Source organism: Orcinus orca, chromosome 5 (assembly GCF_937001465.1).
Source record: "Orcinus orca chromosome 5, mOrcOrc1.1, whole genome shotgun sequence".
Classification (NCBI taxonomy): domain Eukaryota; kingdom Metazoa; phylum Chordata; class Mammalia; order Artiodactyla; family Delphinidae; genus Orcinus; species Orcinus orca.
In genome coordinates, this window is record NC_064563.1 from 129,161,663 (window position 1) to 129,174,514 (window position 12,852).

Sequence of the window (12,852 nt, forward strand, 5' to 3'; positions counted from 1 at the left end):
CAGAATTGTGTCTCACGAGAACAATCCTCTGAGGTACTTCCTGTGAAACAAGTGGAGACAAATCTAAATGAATATTTACAAATCTCTCAATTTCATGTTAATTAGAGATCTTACTCAATATTTGTCTAAATCTAAGCAAACTATGACTATTGGAAACACCATAATGTTCTCTGGGCTTTTCCTCTGGGTTGTCAGGCTACTTATGCAATTATGTATGTATTTATAACTTTGTGAAATTTTTATTTGAATGCGGTATAATTGTGCAGAGAAAAAAATCTGAAATAATCCAGAAGTTTTAAGAATTAAAGGAGAGTTTGTTAATGTTGCTGGATACAAGATCACTATACAATTGTAAATATAATTCCTATTCTCTTACAAAAAAAAAAAAAAAAGAGCTTAAGACACAAGAACAAAATGTGCCATGGCAAAAACAATTGATATATTAGACCACATTAAAATATAGGACTGCTCATCAAAATATTAAACTGGTGAAATCATAAATCTTCTGTTTCATTATGTTGCAAATATAACATTTTTTTCAATTTTGTGTTACTTGCATGTTCCACCAAACTAAAAAAAAAAAAAATTGTGGACAATAAATAGAGATAAAATAGAGGAAGTTTATACAGGGCAGTTGATACTGATATGTGTGTGTGCATGTGAATGTAAATTTACTATATTTATTTTAAAATTATTTACAGATAAATATATCATTATTTTGTATATTTTCTTGGAAAGTTAGACACAATTTAACCCATACTACATTTATACACCAGAAAATTCTAGTTACATTAAATGCATTATCCCTACAAACACTTTAGAATTTTTTTTTTTTTTTTTTGCTGTACGCGGGCCTCTCACTGCCGTGGCCTCTCCCATTGCGGAGCACAGGCTCCGGACGTGCAGGCTCAGTGGCCATGGCTCACAGGCCCAGCCACTCTGCATCATGTGGGATCTTCCTGGACCAGGGAACGAACCCGTGTCCCCTGCATCGGCAGGCGGACTCTCAACCACTGCGCCACCAGGGAAGCCCTAGAATTGTTTTTATAAAGATATGTTTCTCTTGTTTTAATATGTGTATGATTGTGATACTTTTAAAATAAAAGATTGTTTTTACTATTTAAAATAATTTCCAGGTTTTTGAAACATGTGTTAACAACAAATTAGCTATAAGAATGAAATCAGTGTTTTTGTATTTCTTAATATTTAATTCAGAAACACTATTATTTAACCCTTGCTGATGGTTACTGATGAAAGAGTAACCCAGATAAGCCATAAATATTTGCATGAAGTTATATGGAGCCATAACAGCTATCTAGAGATATATTGTTATAATAGGAAAAAAACAACTAACAACAAGGGAAAGTTTGCTATTATATAGTGTGTTTCAATAAAAATTTAAATATTAAATTTTAGGCAAACTTCAATATGTTTTCTTAATATTAAAGTTACATTCATTGTTTCTAGTGTTGCAATTAGGGTGAAGCTAGTAAGGCAATGATAACAATAATAAAACATCAAAACCAAAAACCCAGTAATCAAGATATATAATATTTTAGTAAAATATTTTTTTAAAAAACCAAATCAATACAAAATATCTACAATTAACAAAATATCAAAATTTTAGACAATGTTTTCATTTAAACCTGCACTTACAGAGCCCTTCTCACTTGCTTCACCCAAATCAGGCCCTGATTTCCGAAATATGGCATACACAAAATTAGACACCCAGCTTTTAGGCTATTGTTTTATAATTTGGTTTTTAATATTGAATTGAAAGAGTCATGTACCACAATGTACATTGCACCTCTATTTACAATAGCCAGGACATGGAAGCAACCTAAGTGTCCATCAACAGAATGGATAAAGAAGATGTGGTACATATATACAATGGAATATTACTCAGCCATAAAAAGAAACGAAATTATTTGTAGTGAGGCGGATTGACCTACAGACTGTCATACAAAATGAAGTAAGTCAGAAAGAGAAAAACAAATACCATATGCTAACACAGATATATGGAATCTAATAAAAAAAGAAATTGTTCTGAAGAACCTAGGGGCAGGACAGGGATAAAGACACAGACGTAGAGAATGGACTTGAAGACATGGGGAGGGGAAAGGGTAAGCTGGGATGAAGTGAGAGAGTGTGTGGACTTATATATACTACCAAATGTAAAATAGATAGCTAGTGGGAAGCAGCCACATAGCACAGGGAGATCAGCTTGGTGCTTTGTGACCACCTAGAGGGGTGGGGTAGGGGGAGTGGGAGGGAGATGCAAGAGGGAAGAGATATGGGGATATATTCATATGTGTAGCTGATTCACTTTGTTATAAAGCAGAAACTAACACACCATTGTAAAGCAATTATACTTCAATAAAGATGTTAAAAAATATATTGAATTGAAATAGCCTCTTGGTTACTGAGCTTTTTGGTCATTGTGTAACCATCACATTATGTACCTGAGCTGACTGAGCTGACTGCCTCACTCACTTCACCCAACTCTCAACTCTGAGTAATCCATTTGGCTTTAAGTAATTATATATGTATGGTGCTGATAATGTATAGCTTTCAGAATAATTTATATTCATTCTAAATCATTGTAATTTTTAAATTTCATTCAGTTTATTGAATGGGACACTTGCTTCCACCTGTCATGAATTTGATTTTAATAATGAACCTGTACAATGATATTTTAGATGTTCATATTGAGACAATAAAATTTCATGTTTTGATAAAATATGTATTATCTGATTTTGTGTAGAAAATATTTGCTAACCCCTTGTATAAAACAATGAAAATCACTTTACATAAATATGTATATATATTTCTTATTTTCTTTACATAAGTCACTAAATCTGAGATTCTTTGCTCTGCAAGTGAAAATTTTATGTCGGCTTTGATACATATTTTTAACTTTCTTCTCTCATGTTTTTTTAAAACAATTTTTATTTTCTATAGTGTCTTTTTCGTACTCTCTTATTCCTTTATTTTCTTTCCTTGCATTAATTCTATTCTAATAAGTATACTAGTTGGATTTGGTACCCTAAGAACCTATGCATCCCCAGAACCTATGCATCTGTTGCCTGTCATGGCAAAAGAACTGTAAAAATGTGACTAAAGATTTTGAGATGGAGAGATTATCCTGGATTATCTAGGTAAACCCAGTGTAATCACAAGGGTCCTTGAAAGAGGGAAACAGCAGATTTAGACTCAGACAGAAGGTGATGTGATGACAAAATCAGGGGGCCAGAGAGGGAGATTGGAAGATGCTACACTGCTGGCTTTGAATATGGAGGAGGAAGTCATCAACCAAGGGGCACAGTAGCCCCTAGAAAGTAGAGAAGGCAAAGAAGTGGATTCTTTCTTAGAGACTTCAGAAGGAAGGCAGCATGCTGTCAATATTTCAAGACTTCTGACTTCTAGAACTGTAATAATAGAATGTCTAGAACTGTTTGTGATCATTTGTTAGCGTAACCACAGGAAACTAAAACAGACAGTTCAAAATATTTGATTCTCTCTCTCTCTCCTTCCTGGCATATAGTAGAATTTTTCTTCTCCACTCTCAGGAATGGCTTTATGACCTACTTTGACACACCAATGTGAACATAAATAATTCAGATCACTTCTGGGCTGAAACTCTAAGAACCATGCTCTTTTCCTCTCAATCTTCCTGACTGGCGAGGATCCAGAAATCCTATCATGTGGTTTCTGCAGTGAGTGAGGATGAAATAACTGAGATGACCCACATGATCAAGTAGCATAAAAGACAACTCTCTGTTACTTTAATAATAGACAATAATAAAAATAAAATGTGAGCTTATGATAAATACATGATTTATTATAGTATACTATTCACTATTTTGTCTGTTATCTAAATAAATACTGTGATTTTTATTTCAGATTGTTCATTTTAAAGTATGTTTTTCTTTGTGTTTCTTTTCTCTAACTAATACTTCCATGAAATCCTATTATTCCTGTCATTATTCTGACTTATAATTTTAAGCAGTAAGAGAAAACTGTAGGTGAAAAGTAGATCTAATTATGACAGACCCAGTGATTCTCATTCTTTAGAAATGTCATTAAGGTAAAAATGTATTACCAATGAATATTTGAAAAAGATCAACCTTTATGTGTAAGCTAATGATGTGAAAATTAGTATACACTTACATATGTGAATGGATGAAACATTAAAATTGTAAGGACTAAAAGTGAAAAAAAATGTTGTAGTGGAGCTTTGAATTAATTTAAAATAGAGTGTTGGTTTGGTTTCGTCATGTAACTTCATGGGATAATTATGCTTCTGCACAACTATTATGTTAAAATTTGTTACCCCTATGTTCTGGGAAACTTCTACGGAGGTCATTAAATCCAAGTAATTTTCCAATGAAAAATCAGCTTTTCAAATGAAGAATAAAACATAAATTAAACTAAGATAAATTATCATTCTTGCCAAGTTGATCAAGTCTCATAAAAACTGCAGAGTATCTTCAGCTCATCTGTTTCTAGAGTCTTTGAAATAAGAATCTTTATAAATTGTATCTGTAACAGTTTATAGTAGTAATTTTGGTTCAACTTTTCCTGCTGCCAGATATTTTTCTGAAGCCAAGCACCAGTATTTACATGCTGAAGTAACTACTTAAGCCCAATTTTTAAATGGCTTTTGTGCTGAAGATGAAAAGCCACAAAAACCCAGTGAACTGAGATTTCCCATCACTTAGTTTTTAGTTCTGAGCCTGAACTCCAAAGAGAGGACCCTTGTAAGGTGCAACACCTAGATTTCTCAAAGTTATGTGTCAAATTGTAGAGGCTAAACTACTGTGAGATAGAAGAAGCAAAGCCAAGAAGGCAATCAGGCACCAAGAATCAAGAAACCCTTACACTTACGAGGTTACTACCAAGCTGCATCCAGGAAAGGGTAAAGAAATCATGATTGAAGTTGAATTTCTCACTATGCAAGTACATGGCACTTGAAGCACATATTATTTTGTAGAAAAAGTGAAGGTATTCCTTGAATTTTAAGAAGATAATTCATGTAAATTATATGATGTTTATTTCATTTTTTTCCTGGACCTTTGCCATGTCTGCTAGAAATGCATACAGCCATGAAGGTTCTTTAATTTTAGGATCAATATTAAAATAATATTTGAGCTACTTATTTCTAAATCTAGCAGAATAAGTCTAAATGATCAGAACCATCAGAAAAACTCCTCATTTATTCACTTAAGGTATAGAGAGCATAACCATGTGTCATGTAGTCTTTCAGCATTGAGGGAGGTTACAACAGTGTATATATATAGCAGAAGAGATCACAGCTCTCTAATATTGTTGTGGAAGCCTGGGCCAAACCATATTAGCCTTTTTAGGCCAGGATAAGGTGTTTGGATTTTATTACAAATGCTTTTGAAAGTCACCAGGTGGTTTTAGTTTTGTTATTTAAAGTATTTTCTGTTTCTTTATGATTGTTATGTGAAAAATCATTATTTGGGGCAAGGGGGAGGTCATCTAAAACAGGAGCCAGAGAAGATGGTTCTTGGCCTGCTGATAGATAATGGCAGTTTGAGCCAGGGTGCTGGAAAGGGAAGGAAAGAGAAGGATACCTATTAAGGCTATATCTGCACGAAGAGGCATAGGTAGTCTGTGGTAGTTAATTTTATGTATCAACTTGACTGGATCACAGGCTGCCCATATATATTGTTAAACACTATTTCTGAGCATGTGTGTGAGAGTGTTTCCTGATGAGATTAACATTTGAATCTGTAGAATGAGTAACGTTGATTGCTCTTCCCCATGTGGATGGACATCATCCAACCCCCTGAGGGCCTGAATAGAACCAAAAGGTAGAGGATGGTGGGCAGAGACAATGATCTTCCATCCTCTCCTGCCCTTGGGCATTCCTGGTTCTCAGGTCTTCAGATTTGAACTGGGATCTACATCATTTGGCTTTCCAGGTCTCCAGCTCTCAGGCCTTCAAACTATGCCACTGGCTTGCCTGTGTCTGCAGCTTACAGAGGGCAAATCATGGGACTTAGTCTCTGTAATATTGGCTCTGTATGAGCCAATATTTCATAATAAATCTCTTTGTATATGTATTATAAATATGTCACATTCATATATATTTTATATATTTATATGAATTAAAAGAGTAAAAGACAAAAGAATAAAGAATAAATAGGGATTATTGGTAAATAGCATCATTTTATGAGAATATATATTTTATGATGTTTATCAAACACTTGTGCGGAGATGCTCTATAAGATATAAAAGTCTGCGGTTCAGGGAAGAAGGGTCAAAGGTATACCTCTGTGTCACTGACAAGCAGAAGGTAGATAAACATAATGTCAGCAGATGATTACATAGGATTGAAGCATGAACCCTCAGCACTTCACACATAAGAATTGCAAAGAGAAGAAGCATCAAGTGAAGAAAATTTGGGATATATGGACAGTGACACAGAGGAAAAACTAAGAGACTGAGATGGCCTGAAATGCAAGAGAAGAGAGCAAACCAAGACAGAGAGTTTGGTCAATGCTTTCTAAGTCTACTGTTCAGAAGAGGAATTTGAGCAAAACAAAGTATGCACTGCAATGTGGCGGTCACAGGTGGCCTGGAACAGCAATCTTCCTGGTATAGTGAGGATGAAGTTCCAATAGACTGGCTTAAGAGAAGAATATGAGAATAAGGAAATTGAAGCAGTGATTGTGGACATTCCTTTACATAATATGCTGTGAAAAGGAGGGAAGATATAGAATATTGCCAGCAGGGATATAGAAGTTTTAATTTTTAAATTTCTTTATTTTTCTACTTGACAAACTAGAACTTATTTTTAGCTGGTTGGAAAAACCAAGAAGAAAGAGATAAAATAATTAACTAGGGCTTTGGTCCTCGACAAGGAAAATAGGAGATGATATTCAAAACTGAGAAATTAGAGAATTTTAAGAAATGGAGATAGATCATTCATAATAACAAAGAAAGAGGTAGAGATTGAGGCCCTGACTGAAGTTGGTCAGTAGATCCAGTGGTAAGAAAAGCTGAAGTTTCTGTATCAAGGTGTGCTCTTCAGACCAAAATTGATGTGTTGTAACAACAGTGGTCCTTTCTCAGGACCACTAGCTGTAAGAAGGTTGTACCTACCTTGATGACATAACCATCTCTATTCCAAAGCCAAATCCCCACTACTCTTCAATGTGCTCTGTGTCAAATCTTGGGTGCTAACATTTTCTAACTTTTTTTTCTATTTTTTTATACCTATTTAATTTGGTAAAAGGTCAAGGGCTGATGTTTAAGAAGTGATAGAATAGACATTTTAGTATAAAAACACATTAAAAGTTCCAGCTTGTGTTTATCACTAATAGTGTGGTTGATGTTGATAGATTTTAAGACAGAAGATGGTATCTCAGATGTGATGGAAGTGAATGATGCTTTATTTCTTTTTTGTATTCCCCACAGGGCAAAATATTTAACTTTACGTTTCTTACTACTTCAACAGTGCTGAAAATGTATTTATTAAAACTGAACTGAATTTTAACTGAGTTAAAATTTTAACTCGGTGCCTTCAACATTATTTCTTACCTTCTGCAACACAAAAGCAACTTATATATCTTTAGAAATGTACTGTTACAGAGCATGCACATAAATTGATCATTATCGCTTTGCGGAACAAGAAGTCACTGATCTCTCCCAAAACCTCACAGGTGAGATATGTTTCCTCTTGAAGTTTTGGGGATTAGTGGTCTAGCCTGCTGTGTTATCTATCCCAGTGACTGAAATATTAATAATTATAGAGAACTTATAGTAGATAAGCACTTTCACCAAAAGATATTCTCTCAAATCTTGTTTCCACTATAAAAACTAAAGATGGTTCCTCCTAGATTCATTGTTTCAAAGAACTGCATTAATTAAGTCAAACTTTATGCACTCTTTATTCTAGCATAAACACTTGTTATGTGGCCCTCTAATGGAACAATGGTCTAAGAATGGTATATTGATAACAACACAATTAATTTTGATTATTAAATTTCAGAATTGAAGTTATTTATGATTCCTAGCAAAATGCAGTTTGACTTATTCCTGTTGTCAGCATACCTTATGTGACAAGGGCAAAATGGTCAGAATAACTTTAAAATATTTTTTTAAGTGAAAAATTACATATTTCTCATGTTTTATTTTCAAAACTGTTACATTTTATTCACTACCAGTTTTCCAGTGGCAAATTTAACCATTATTCTACGATAGATATAATTATATTCTACACAAATGGTGGCAAATGTTATTTCCCTAATGATATATCAATACTATAAATGTGAAACGAGTTGAATCACAAATGCTTTAACAAGACTAAAATATAAATTTTACTTGAGAGATCAATTTAAACTTTATTAAACTTGCAGGGCCTTTGAAATATTCTGAAGTATATGGATTTAAGATACAAAAATATGACTTTTTCAGTGTTAGGAGGGGGACTTTAAATTAAATCACAATATGACTTTTGCTTAGAGGAAATACAGAGCTATTAATAAATTTATTTTCTTACTTTTTCTTTCATTTGTCATTTTAATTTTGTTCTTTCCACTTTTATTCTATAGCCAAATACATTCATCCTGACCAACTAGAAGTACAACTCACATTAAAGAAAATGCATGCAATGGCAGAATTTTTCTCTTCTGGAACATAATTTCCCTTGCCCCAGTCCCTAACAAATTTATTAGCATTCTCTCTCTTTCCCTGCTGCTCCCTCATTCCTCACTAACTTGACTAGTTCGAAACAAGGTCAGTGAAAGGATCAGTTCAAGGACCAGGTGACACAAACAGTACATGTAATCTTACTTTTCAGATTAACTTGGAAAAATATTGAAATAGCATTTACTGACATTCAAAGGCTATCCATGAATCTTTTAAAAGTCACCTTGTAAATGGTCACCTCATGAAATGTAAGAATTGAAGATACTCTATTTTTAATCCAAGACATAACTCCAGGGCTCTGATAAATATTGTTGCAGTTTGTGGCTATGCAAGGAGGTGACAGGAGATAGATATTCGTTTATTTCTCAGCTAAAGTTTTGTCATAATAACTACCACTTGCAGTCCTAACAGCAATGAAATTTCAGGTCATCAGCTTCAAATGCCACGACAAGCAACATTTACAACCTGGTTTACAAAAGACAATTCTTCCCCCAGGTTCATTGGAAGTTTGAAGCTTGACTGGTTTCCTTTGCCATAATAGTCATGAAGGTAATATTACAACAAATAATTATATGTATTACATTTAATAGCATAGTCTCATTTGCTATAATAATAGTAGTTGTGCTCCTAAAAACATTAAACTGTCTAGAACACATCATAAAACAAATTTGAGGGGAAAAGTTTAGAAGCTAGTGAGATTCACACTTACAAAGCAAGACACTTGCCTTATAACAAAAGAAATAAAGATAGTTTTTAATAGTTATGTTGGGATCTTATGATAGTAAAAAATTGGATTTCATTACTGCAAAAATTAATATTACTGGAGTGGTCTCTTAAATCTCAATTAACACTTGGATTTCTTCCCTTTCAACAAGCTACAATGATGCTGCTGGCAACACAGTTTCAAAATAAAACAAACTCGAGATGTATCCCGAGGTTTTGACCTCAAAATCTTTTTTTCTATTTCTGAGGTGCTGATCAGGTTCCAGTTATATTCTGTATATATACAGAATACATATATATACTGTATATATACATATAGAGTATATATATATATATATATATATATATATATACACACACAGAATATAATTGGATCTGTATATCTGTATACATATATATAATAACAGGAGACATTGCAAATTGCAAACCCTATTTGACAGGTCACTTAAATCCAACTTTAAAACTTGTGCTTATAACTTATTATGCAAAGTTCATTTCATTGCCATTGCCTGGCCAATATATTCAGCTTTGAATTAAACCAACGTGTTATTGAGCTCCCTTATTCCATCTGCAAAGCAAGCAATGTTGAGTATCTCTGATTTTTATTAAAGATATTTTATTAGAGAAACTTCTTTCAAAGAACTCTATTTTTTCCTATAGTGACTTAATAAACAAAAATAACATTCCCAAGAGCTTTCTGAATTGTTCTATACTTACCTGCCACCAGACTTCAAATTATAGTTTTTAGAAACCTTATAGAACTCTTTCCCTGTGAATGAGTTTTCTATGGTTGCTATAACAAATTATCAAATATTTAGTGACTTAAAATGATACAAATGTATTACCTTACAGTTCTATAAGGATCTCACTAGGCTAAAATCATTCCTTCCTGGAAGCTCTAAAAGAGAATCCATTTCCCTGTGTTTTCCAGCTCTTGGAAAACCCACATTCTTTTATGGCTCCCTTATTCCATCTGCAAAGCTAGCAATGTTGTGTACCACTGATTATTCTTCTGTAGTCATATTGAAAAGGAGCAGGGCCCTGTGGTCCTTGTCCCCCCATGCCCTCTGCCTGCTTTTTGTCTGTGGAAAAACTTTAGCCAAAGAATAAGTTTAATTAGAGAAGTGTGAAAATTCAGAAACAAAGGAAAACAGTCAAAGGAGACCAAATAATAATAATTTAGTCATTAAACAAAGTCAAGGACCTTTTACTCTTCCTTAAGGGCTACAGATAATGTTCTGAGCCATATCCTGTGAGCTGTCTTGTAGATACTGAAACCCCGCCCATGGAAGAAGTTAACTACATGAATACCAGACTGTAGCCATGACATAAGCTGCCACAATTCCAAGAATTGGCCTCAAGGAAATGGGAACAAACCAGCCCTGGAACTGAGGATTAACTGTACTTAAAACAATTAAGATGACGCTGGTCAGACCACTGATGACCAGTTTCAAGATGACTGTCAGAGCTGACTGTGCTCTTTCTGCATGTAGCCGCCCCCCCTCTACCTATAGAAGCTCTTGTCCCCTGATTGTCGGGGAGGGGGGAGGGAGTCAGTCTTTGGACACAAGTCTGTCTCCCCATCCCAGTTGCTGGCATCCAAAATAAAGCAAACTTTCCTTTCCACAAACCTTGCCTCTCTATTGGCTTTTAGCAGTGAGCAGCCGGACCCCACTTCCTGTTACAGTATCTCCACTTGAATCTCCTCTTCTGTTGCCTGCTTCCACTTTTAAGGACTCTTGTGATTACATGGTACCCACATAGATAATGCAAGATGCCTTTTCTATTTAAGGTCAGCTGATTGATAACCTTCATTCCATCTGCAACCTTAATTTCCGTTTGCCTTATAACCTAATATATTCATGGAGTCCAAAGATTAGGACTTGACATCTTGGGGAACCATTATTCTTCCTACCACTTCTCGCAAACTGATGAACTCCTTATTTGCATCTGTAGTTAACTACAACTTTCACAGTAATCAAAAGTGGATCCAGAAATTTTCTTCCTTAGCAACTCCTAGCAGCAATGAAGACAAAAATAAAAAAGATAACTCATGTATATATTCTGTCACAACCATGGAAAAAAAATTGGGAAACCAATACTCTAATACATCTCTCATTGAGCAGATTGAACTTAACTGTTTATATTGTTACTCATAACTTTTAGACATAATTAAACAAAATTTTCCTTGATGTATTTGATATTATCAATTTGATTAATATTGAATATGCTGAATAAAGCTTACCACATTTCTTTATATTCAATTACACAATACTTCTTTTAATTCTGTGTTTTACATTTGACTATAAGTTCCTTGAAATAAAGACTTTAACATATCCATCCCCATGTTTATCATGGCTTACATATTATTATGTTGCACATTACAGATGTTCATCGAGTGGATGAGTGGATGAGTGGATGAATGAACGCTGACCAATAAAGTTCTTTCCATATCATTTAGTCCAGTAACAGGCCTTTAAAAGCTTCAATCAATATTCATCCTGTCATGTGATACAATTTCCCTTTTTTCCCCATCTCTTTCAAATAGCAATTCAAATCATTGACTTTAGAGTAATTTAGGCAATGTTAAGCCAGCCATCTTTGCTTTTCATTCCAAGGTTTATTCTAAGTGGAGAAAGAGAAAACTAAAAAGAAAAAAAAAGTATTGCTGACTTTGAGGGCAGTTGCAATATAAATTTTTATAACATATTTTATTCAGCCTTGCTAGGTAATCATTTCATGTTCTCAATCATTTAGCATATAATTTTAAAATCAAAAGAACAGCATCACATCTAGGATTAATAAAGATGAGTAGATGTTGCCACATTCTAATGTAAAACTGAGATGCTTCTGGGGCCAAGCCAGCTGCATTCTTCATTATATCATAACCTATTGACAAGAGAGACATTCTTGAGCTTCTTTAATTTTGTCAGTTATAGAGTCTGAAATGGCTATCTCAGGCTGGAGAAATACAAAGTCTCTCTGGGTTGGGCATTGGATTTCAACAAGAACTCAGTACCAAACCAAGAGCTACTTTTTGAAAAGGAATATGTCAAGTAGCTTTGTCAAACTGAAGTACAAAACTCCAAAAGGAGGTATCTCCAGCTGCTGCTCTTTGCATGCTGCTTTCCTTTTTCATGGTAAGCGGGAAAAATGACAGCAATTTTTCCTTGGCTTACAGACCTCATAGATTAGAGGCATTTGTATTAAATCCTAACTCGTCTGTTGGTTGTAAATGTCAGGGGAGTTTGTCCCACTAAAGTACTTGTCTAATTACAGTTTTCCCTTATTGAGATATTTGGATGGTCTCCTCTGGCACATATGAGATGGGAAATTACAAGCAAATAACATAATCCATCAATTCCTTACATACATTCAAAACCCTTGAAGTTAAATTTGCTGTTTCAAGGGTTCAGTTACAGTTTCCAGGAGATCTTATTATCTCCT